Source organism: Pipistrellus hanaki (genome assembly GCF_964339955.1).
Source record: "Pipistrellus hanaki genome assembly, chromosome: 1".
NCBI classification, from domain to species: domain Eukaryota; kingdom Metazoa; phylum Chordata; class Mammalia; order Chiroptera; family Vespertilionidae; genus Pipistrellus; species Pipistrellus hanaki.
The window spans coordinates 76892940-76903868 of NC_140503.1; the positions used below are offsets into that span (position 1 = coordinate 76892940).

A 10929-nucleotide genomic window follows, 5' to 3' on the forward strand; every position below is an offset into this window, starting at 1 on the left:
GATGAGGCTGAAAGGGGGAGCAGTTAGGAGAGATCAGGCCAGCAGGCAGAGGGTTAGGTGCGATCAGGCAGGCAGGCAGGTGAGTGGTTAGGAGCCAGCATTCCCAAATTGTGAGAGGTCCCAGATTGGAGAGAGTGCAGGCCAGGCTGAGGGACACTCCCTTCTGCACCCCTCCTCCCCCAGTGCATGAATTTTGTGCACCGAGTCACTAGTTATATAAATAAGAATCTCATGATACTGGAAGTGATTAGAATGTGCAAACTGATGTAGTAGCTTTCATCTGCCTCCTAAAGGGTGCCACCACAAAGTCCATTTAAGATGTTGGTAGGTTTAACAAAGTTGGAAAGCTGGCACACTGTTGAATTGGGCAATAGTTCTTTAGACCTGACTCAGAGCTACAATGCATTTAGTATATTAAAGCAGCTGACATGATGACTTTATGCTGGCCTTCCCAGGCACTGGAGTTTTCCTGTTAATTTGCCACACTAGGTCATAAAATATCTCATTAACATTTATTTTTGATTCTGCAGAGGATTCTAAGAATGCACAGTTGTTCCATTGTCTTGCTAGATTTTGACCTTGTTCCTTTCCTACAACTTTTTCATCTTCCAAGTCACTTTTATTACCAACCAGAATCATTGGAACATCATCAGTGTTTTTAACTCAAAGAATATGTTTGCTCATATCTTTAAATCATTAAATGTGCATTGTGATGGGATAAACTAATGCAAAGCCTTGTCCATTTTTCATGTACAAATCCCTCATTGCTGTAAGTTGTTCTGTTCCTGTAGTATCCAAAATTTCAAGCATATACTGTTGGGCTCTATTTCAACTTGCTTTCTATAAGAATCTTCTATCATATGACCATATTTTTCAACAAAAATTCCTTGAACAAACTGCAGATTTTCCAATGCCTCCTCAGCCAAGAATGACTAGCTTATACTCCAGCATGGTGCAAACCTGTCAAAAGCTAGTACCTCTCACTCTGCCCTATAGCCAGCGTTGCCCCACACTTTGAGCTCCCTCTGGGTCATTGCTTTGAGTGCCATGGTCCTGTCCCTGCTCTAGTTTACATGCCTGACTCTGGGTGAGGTTTCTGAACTTTTTATTTTTAATTAAGTATAACTTTTTTTTTTCATGGATCATGCTTTAGATGTTATATTTAACAAGTCGATAACCACATTCAAGGCCACATATTTTCTCCTGCTATCTGCTAGGAATTTTATGGTTTTGCACTTTACATTTATATCCAGGACCTATTTTGAGTTAATGTTTGGTAAGGTATAAAATCTGTGTCTAGATTTATTGTTTTGCATGTGGATGTTCAGTTGTTCAGATAGTCTGATGAAAAGGCAATCCTTTTTCCATTGAATTGACTTTGCTTTTTTTTTTTTTTTTTTTTTTTTTTTTCCAAAGATCAGTTGATTCTATTTTTATTGATTTATATCTGGGCTTGTTTTTATTTTCTATTAGCCTGTCTCTTTTTTTTTACCATTTCCACACTATCTTGAATAATGTATTTTTAAACTATGTGTGGAACTTGAGTACTGTTATTGCTTCACTATGTTCTTCTCATTCAATATCCTTTTTTCCCCCGCTGGGTCTTTTGCCTTTACATAAAATTTTAGAATCAGTTTGTCAATATCAAACAAACTTGCTGTGCTTTGGATTGAGATTGCACTGAATCTTTAGACAAGATGGGGAGAAGTGATATACATGGAACATTGTTTATTTCTTTAGATATCTCATATTTTCTCTGTCATCAGACTTTTTTGGTAAGTCTTCTCATGTAGATTTTGTGCATATTTTAGGTTTATACTTATGCTCTTAATTTTTTTGTGCTAATGTAAATGCTATTATGTTTTTAATATCAAATTCCAAGAGTTCATTGCTAGTATAGAATAAAGTAATTGATTTTATATGTTAAACTTATATCCTTCAACCTTGCTATTATTTCTTGTATTTCAAGTAGGTGTTTTTTTGTTGTTGTTGAATCTTTGGAATTTCTATACAACCTATCATCTGTAAATAAAACTCTTTTATTTCTTCCTTCCTTTTAATTTGTTGTCTTGCTGCACTTTCCCAGGTGTCTAGTACAATGCTAAAAGAGAGTGACGAGAAGTACATCTTTCCCTTATTCCTGACCTTATCACAAAAACATAAAAACATGATTTCTCACCATGAAGTTTGATAATTGCTCAGGTTTATTGTAGATTTCATTTATTAATCTGAGGAAGTCCTCCTCTACTCTTAGTTTACTGAGTTTTTATTATAATAGATGTTGGACCTTTTTAATTATTTTTTTTGTATCTACTGATATCATCATAGGATTTTTCTACTTGAGTCTGTTGATCTGATGGATTACATTAATTGATTTTTGAATTTTGAACCAGCCTGGCCTACCTGAAATAAATACTACTTGGTTTGGTATAAAATTTTTTCTTTATATATTGGATGCAATTTACAAGATTTTGTTGAGGATTTTTGTATCTGTGTTCATGAGATCATAGTCTATAGCTTTCTTATAACATCTCATCTGGTTTTAGTAATAAGGCAATTCTGACTGTATGGAATTAATTTTATATATTTCCTTTGCCTCAATTTTCTGGAAAATATTATAGATATTAGGTAAAATTTTTCTGTAATGTTTGGTAAAATTAACCAGCAAACCGGTCTGAACCTGACACTGTGTGGAACTTGAGTAGTGTTATTCATCATCAGGCTAGGGGTTAGGTTATATTTACTACTTATGTTTTATTACCTATGGGTGCTAAAGGCATCAGAAGCTAAAATTTCCTCTGATGTCCTTGTTTTTGTCCCTTCTCTTAGGTGTGGATTTCCCTAGAGTGTTCTTAAATATAAAATCAGAGAAGTGCATTTCTCTTGGTTGTATTCCCTTGTTATTATACTAGATAGAGGCCTGGTGCATGAAAATTCATGCACTGGAGGGAGGTTCCTCAGTCTTGCCTGCCCCCTCTCACAGTCCAGAAGCCCTCAGGGATGGGAGGCATCCCTGCAATCAGGAGAAGGCAACACCCCATCACAACTCTGCTGCTACCAATGCCAGCAGAGCAAGCCTCAACCAGCCCTGGTTACCTGAGCCTCGGGCAGCACTGGGTGACTGGGCAGCTGCCATTCAAGGCTTTCCTGTGCCTTGGGCCAGCCCTGGGTGGCTGGGGGGTTGAGAGGATTGGGGGACTCCTGAGGCATATGCACAGAGCACCTGCCACTCCAGCAGGGCCTAGGGGACTGGGCGCCACCATCTTGTGGCTGTGGGCACTGCCATTCTTGAGGGCATGACAGTCAATTAACATATTTCCCCCTTGTTGGCTATGGGCACCGCCATATTTGAGAGTGTGACAGTCAATTAGCATATTCTGTCCTTATTGGCTGTGGGCGCAGCCATCTTTGCAACAGCGTGTTAACATATTCCCTCTTTATTAGATAGGATGTAATGTTGAAGTGTGGTAGGAGAATAATCCTATATTCTATGATTAGGTTTCAGTCATACTGAGCCTGTACTCCTGGGCTGTGACCTTCACACATGCTTCTCAATTTGACTCCTCACTCCTGACACACATATAGATGAGACAGGAAGAATGGAGGTGATTAGAATTAGGTGTTTTCTTTCCTCCACTTGAAGGTAGGCAGTGGCTGGGATTGTTTTTTCCTTTCTTAACATTGGTTTGGCTCTGGTTAAAAAAAAAAAGTTATCTTTAGGGCAGTCTTTATAATTTCAAAATAGCTACTTTTCTTTTCCCTGCTAGAAGTAAAAGGGGATATGTCTGTAGAGCTCCTGAAGGTAAAACTCCTAACACTGGAAAACCTCCCTAAGACTATTCTCCACTCCCTGGGTTTTTAACTTTCAGACAGAGCCAATCTGAAACTCTAGCTACCTGTCAACCATAGTATGTCTAGCCTAGGGCAGGTTACTATGGAGACTTCTGCTCTGCTAAGCTATGAGTATCTGTATCTGTTTATCTGTGTCTCTAATTTGGGGAGGCAGTGGTTTGTCTTCAATTTTCTGGTGGATCCAAGAGGAGTTGTTGATTTTCAGTTTAGCTTTTATCTTTTTTATGAGAATTAAAGTGAAGATTCCCAAGCTTCTTATGGGCTGGAAACCAAAAGTCCTGTATGCACCTTTTTATGTGCTTCCCTGTAACTAGTGGCCGATGCCGCTGGAGAAACAGAAATCCATGATATGTATGTAAGCTGAAAGAGTCAATTATCTGTGACTATTAGTCACTAACATCAATAAATCCCTTAAGATCTCAAAACTTTTGAGGTCTTTTGTATATCTCATTTGCCAGTGCCTAGCATTGCAAGGCATTTTCTGTGACTAAATTAACTTGCTTTAAAAAGATACCTTTCTGGCCTGAACCAATACCTCTAGATATGTTCAAACTTCTTGTGAAAAAAAGAACAAAATGTATTGAAATAAATCCGTCACCTCATTTTAACTTTACATTATGCCTAGTAGGAAAATAGGTACCAGAGAATAATTAATGACTACCATGGAAATCGTGAGACATTAAAGGGCATCCTAATAAGCAGATAACTTTTCCATTTTGAGATGTCTTTGCTTAACATTTTGTAAACAGACTTGCAGGGAATAATTAAAATCCATTCATAAACACAAATAAAAATAGGTAGATAAAGAGTTATTATATTTTATCAAAAGCAGCTGGATGGTTCTAGTTAGTTTGCAATCTTTCTTTTGCCGCCTAGTTTCAGTCTTTAAAGACTGGACTCCTGGGGTACAAATGTCTCTCTTTGTGCCTCTTCCTCATTTAGCATCCTCATGAGGGGATTCACCACAGAGTTCTTCTAAGGGGAACAATTCAGCTCCCCAGGGCCAGGCCAGCAGTAGCGTTTCCCAAACCATCATCAGACACTTTTAAGGATGAACAACAGCTTCCCAGGGGGTGTAGTGCAAATCCAGCCCTTTAAACTCATTTACTTTAATTGTGTAACATTTTAAATATTGCACGCCAGTGAGAGGCAGGTGGATCAGCAGGTGCAATGTGGTGATCTGCCAATAATGGCACCAGAAAAACAGTCCCTTACAGAGGCAAAAGGCAAAAGAGACTTAGTGAAGAACTCCTCTGAGCTTAATGTCTATTTTATCCAGTAATTGCAGCTGAGGGGAGGGTTTCCAAGCAATCTAAACCAAAGCTGCTTTATTCATTTTTAGTGATGCCTTTTTTTTTTTAAGTGGAAGTCTCAGAAATAGAATTTTAGTCCAAATTTAGTCAAGTACTTTCTGTATTCACCCTACTGAAATCCATCTATCAGAAAAGATGTTAAAGCAAAGAAAAATCATGAAAGGAAATGTTTTCTTTGTAAAACATTTCCCATGTGCAAACCAACACATATGCCAAATTTTGTATTTGGCATTAATTTAACCGAAATAAACTTTGTATTAAAGGGATTTAATTTCTAAATGAATACATTCCAAACTACATACGCATTTTATTTTTTAAAATATATTTTATTGATTTTTTACAGAGAGGAAGAGAGAGTGATAGTTAGAAACATCGATGAGAAAGAATCATTGATCAGCTGCTTCTTGCACACCCCCTACTGGGGATGTGCCGGCAACCAAGGTACATGCCCTTGACTGGAATGGAACCTGGGATTCTTCAGTCTGCAGGCCAATGCTCTATCGACTGAGCAAAACCGGTTTTGGCTATTCGCATTTTACTTTTATTGGCGCTATTCATCTACAAGTTGCAGATAAAGTATAAAAAGAGTGTGCTATCTATGTAACAAAAACCCCACAAAACTATAGATACCCAGATGTGAGCTTAGAGATAGGCAAATGAACACAGATTTCTTAACTGTCCTTTTTGTTTGTTTATGGAACTAGGCAAATTATGATAATAAATACTGTTAGTTGATTTGTTTTTAATCTCATACAATATTGGTAAATTAATATTTTATATTTTGACAAAATTGAGCTCTAAAGATAAAGCAGTGATGAGTAAAGTGAAGTTTTGCTTATTAAATACTATCTATATTTCAGGTTTCCTTTTTTCCTAAGTGCCACTCTGTTGAAGTTTCTAAGGAACTGGCATTTAACAAAGAGTCATCACATACTTATACCCTTGTCAGCAGATCAAACAATTCAGGGTAAAACAAAAGAAGGAATAATAGAGGAGAGCAGTTGTTGCTAAATTGTGTTTGAAATTTACTATTTTGCAGACTCTGTGATTTACCTGTTTCATCTACATATTATTCTTTTTTTAATTTAAATTCTTTATTGTTTATAGTATTACATAACTCTCCTTCCCCCCCCTCCTCCAATTGACCTCTCCCAGCTGCCCCCATCCCCCCAGCTCATGCCCTTACCTCCCTAGTGACTCTGTCCATTGGTTATGCTTATATGCATGCATACAAGCTCTTTGGTTGATCTCTTACCTCCTCAACCTCCACCTTCCCTCATAAGTTAGACAGTCTGTTCGATGCTTCTATGATGCTGCTTCTATTTTTGTTCATCAGTTTTTGTTGTTTATTATATTCCACAAATTAGTGAGAAAATAAACAAATGGAACTACATCAAAATAAAAAAGATTCTGCACAGTGAAAGAAGCCATCAACAAAACAAGAAAGCCCACTGCATGGGAGATATATGATGAACATTTCCAGCCTGTAGGTCATTGTTTTATTTTCTGTATTGACACATTTTTGTTAACAGATATTCAGCCTCTGTGGCTTGAATTATTCTATCAGTATCCCATTTACCTCCTGGTGATTTATTTCTTCCCAATACATTTAGGGGGCCTTCATTTTGCTTTCTAGAATTATAGGTTCTTCCTCATAGGTCTCATTTTCAAAATTATTGTGTCTCTTCTGTCTTTATCTTCAGTGCATTATTTCTACCTATCTTTTTATTTTCTTTAGATCAGATAATATGCTTCCTTGTTAGTCCTTCAGCAATTCCTAGTCTAGGCTTGAATTTCCTTTTATTTTTTGAATCTTTTGATAGAGATCTGTTGTGTTGTTGTTTTTTCTTTTTTCTTATTTTACTACTCTATCATCTTACATTGACTATTGTAATGGTCATTTTTATCTGTGTGATAGTCATTGAGAAACTGTGTTCAGGATTCCAACCCTGCTTTTAACATCTTTTAATTTTGCCTTTCACCTGTTGTTGATAGTTTTTACTGTTTCTTCTGTCATACATTTCAATTTTTCTTTTCTTTTTTCTTTTGGCATTATGTTTTCTCATTTTCCCTAGTAAAATTACTAGTTTTGCAGTTCTTCTGGTTCTTGATTAATTAAGTTTAATAGTGCAGTTCTGCTTTTTATGTGGAATTTAAATATATCAGGGATAGTAGTTACATTATATTTTGGCACTACAATTCTTTAGCTTTATTCTAATGTTTGATACTAATAGTTTGTGGTCAGTAGCACAATCCACTTCTTGCCATATTTTGGCAGAAAGAATATAGCTTAAACATCTCCTATTTCCAATTACATAGGCCATTTGAATTCTGTATTTGCCATCTGCTGATTTCCATGAATATATTTGTCTATTCAGTTGTTTAAAGTATGTGTTTGCAAAGGACAAATTGTTAGCTTCAGAAAAATCCAATAACTGATCTACTTCATTTCTAACTCCCACTCCAAATTTTCTAATGACATTTGAGTCTGCTTTATTTTCAACTTTTGTGTTCCATTTACCTATAATTAACAGCCTGTCTTGTTTCAATGTGTGATCATTTTCTTTCTGGATACTTGCATAAAATATTTTAAGTTCTTTTTAAGCCTCTGTATTTGAAGCATAGTCTAGAATTATGATTATGTTAATAATTTCTTAAAATATAATTGATATTATTCAGTCCAAATTGCATTGTAGCCCCTAACTGCCTGTCAAGAAATGTCTCATTTCAGTCCATTTTAGTTTGCTATCACCAAGCACTACAATATTTAGACTTCCCATTTCTTGCTTTGCAATTTCTTGTTAACCATGGGTCATCCTTATGTTCTATATTTCTATTGTATGTGTTGTACAGCATTGTACTTTGCTTTTGTCTCTTTGAAATCACTTCTGATGAAAGTAAGAGAAGAAAGAATCAAAGCAGGGCTGTATTTAAACATCAAGAAGACAAAAATCATGACCATGGAGGAAATACTCAACTTTTATGTAATGAAGGTAACAAATTTGTTAAAAATTTTGCTTACCTTTTTTTTCAAACATCGATTCAAATGGAGATTACAGCCAAGATCAACTGGAGGCTGAGACTCAGAATAGTAGCAATAGGAGAATTACCAAAGATCACTAAGAGCAAAGATGTGTCATTAGAGGCCAAGATTAGGATCATCCACGCCCTTGTATTTCCAATTACTATGTACAGCTGCCAAAGTGGAACAGTGACAAAAGCTGATAGAGTGAAAAAAATGATTCATCTGAAATATGGTATTTGAAGAGAGCTCTACAGCCTGGCCAGTGTGGCTCGGCCATTGAGCTTCCACCTATGTCTGGAGGTCAAGGTGTGATTTCTGGTTGGGGCACATGCCCAGGTTGCAGGCTCAATCCCCAATACAGGGTGTTCAGGAAGCAGCCAATTGATTATCTCTTACTATTTTATTATTTCTATCACTCCCTCTCCTTTCCTTTCTAAAATCAATACACACATACACACACACACACACACACACACACACACACACATACACACACACACTGAGTTGCCAGATTATTATGACCACCCCATCTGTACTTTGTTGGGCCACCTTTTGCCTTCACTACTGCAGTGATTCTTCTTGGCATTGACTCCACTAGATGTTGAAAGATGATGCGAGGAATCTGACACCATGCCTAATGAATAGCATTGTCCAATTCTATGAGATTTGATGGTTGTGGAACCAGCTGCCTGATTGCTTTTTTAACTTCGTCCCACAAATGCTCAATTGGATTGAGATCTGGTGATTGTGGGGGCCACCTAAGCAAGGTAAACTCTACCTCATGTTCTTGAAACCACCCCTGCACAATACAAGCTCTGTGGCATGGCACATTGTCTTGTTGGAAGAAGCCATCTCCATTGGGATAGGCCATCAACATGATAGGGTGAACTTGATCAGCAACAATACCTCGGTACGTTATGCTATGCAGATGTTGTTCCACATGAATTAAAGGGCCCAAATCATGCCAGGAAAACATGCCCCAAATCATAACCCTGCCCCTACCAACTTGAAGAGTTGTACTCGTGCATGTGGGACAGGAGCTGGGTGGAGAAGAGAAGCTTTCATGCTGTTTCTGCGAAATTCTCACTCTACCATCTGCGTGATGTAACCAGAAATGTGATTCATTGGATCACATGACTTTTTTCCAATGCTCGACTGTCCAATCCTTGTGTTCCTGTGAGAATTGGAGACATTTTATCTTGGTAACTGCAGACAGCAAAGGTGTTCAAACAGGCCTTCACTTCCATATCCCATACAATGCAGAGTATGGCTAATTTGCCTACAAACGTCAGGTGGTCATAATAATTTGGCCACTCAGTGTATATATATAAAGAAGAGAGATCTACAGATATTCTGGGCCATTGAAAAGACAAAGCATAGGTTCTAGTGCAAATTATGCCTAAAATATTGTTGGAGACAAAAGTTACAAAACTGAGGTTACCCTACTTTGGGCACAGAATGAGAAGGCGGGGTTCTTTGGAAAAAAGAATAATGCTCAGAAAAATAGAAAGCTTCAGGAAGATATGATGTGAAAAAAAAAAGAGAAGGGATTGTTATGAAATAAAGGGAACTAAAAAAACAGGCAAACAAAAAGTAATGTGTATATCTTTTTTGATCTTGATTTAAATAAATGAAGACTATAAAGAGCCATTTTAGAGATAATCTTGGAAATTTGAATATAGTGAGGGTATTAGATAATATTAATGAGGGTGATAATTGTATTATGGGTGCATTTTAAAATATATCTTTAGAAATATTTACTTAAGAATTAAAGGTAGCTAAAACCGGTTTGGCTCAGTGGTAGAGCGTAGGTCTGTGGACTGAAGGGTCCCAGGTTCGATTCCGGTCAAGGGCATGTATGTTGGTTGCAGGCACATCCCTGGTAGGGAGTGTGAAAGAGGCAGCTGGTCGATGTTTCTCTCTCATCGACGTTTCTAGCTCTCTATCTCTCTCCTTCCTCTCTATACAGAATCAATAAAATCTATTAAAAAATAAAATCTGCATTTATTTAGTTTTAAAAAAAAGAGTTAAAGGTAAAAGAATGGTGTTTTATTATTTTAAAAAACATCAACAAAGGGAATACTATGTAGCTGTAAAACAGAAAGATCTCTTCCCCTTTGAAATTATGGAGGGACCTGGAGGCATTATGCTAAGTGAAATAAGCCAATCAGAAAAAGACAAATGTCACATGATCTCACTTAAATGTGGAACATCATGAACAAAATAAACTGACAAACAAAATAGATCCAGAGACATGGAAACAGGAGTAAACTACTGAAACTTAGAGGAAATAGAGGTGGATAGACTTGAAGAGATTAATCAAAGGATTTGTGTGCTTATATATTTAACCCATGGACACAGACAATAGTTTGGTGAGGACCTGAGGGAGGAGGGAGAAAGTGGAGGGGGGTCAAAGGAAGGAAAGGGGGACATATGTAATACCTTGAACAATAAAGATAAATTTTAAGAAAACATCAAATCACAGCAGTGATATAGAGATTATAATTAAAATAAAATTAAGAAAATATATTTAATGGAGCTGTGTAATAAGTATATCCAGATTCATTAAATTGTTCTCTCTTGTTTATTATATATTTGAAATTTTTCCATGACAAAATTTTAAGAAATAATAAAAGACCTAGGAAAATATAAACCTCTGTTCTGAGCAAATAAGGAAACATTTCCTCCAGGTATTCAAAGTATTATTTATATAAATGATCATTCTTTTGTAACCTGCTG

General features: G+C 36.7%; 1 pseudogene across 1 annotated transcript; it reads right to left on the minus strand.

Moving 5' to 3' along the window:
* Positions 1–414: 414 nt before the first annotated feature.
* LOC311619214 (ras-related protein Rap-1b-like) lies at positions 415–951 on the minus strand (annotated as a pseudogene). The gene is made up of 2 exons: positions 755–951; positions 415–643 (listed from the first exon to the last, which is right to left on the minus strand). The product of its transcript is annotated as a ras-related protein Rap-1b-like (transcript).
* Positions 952–10929: the final 9978 nt, after the last annotated feature.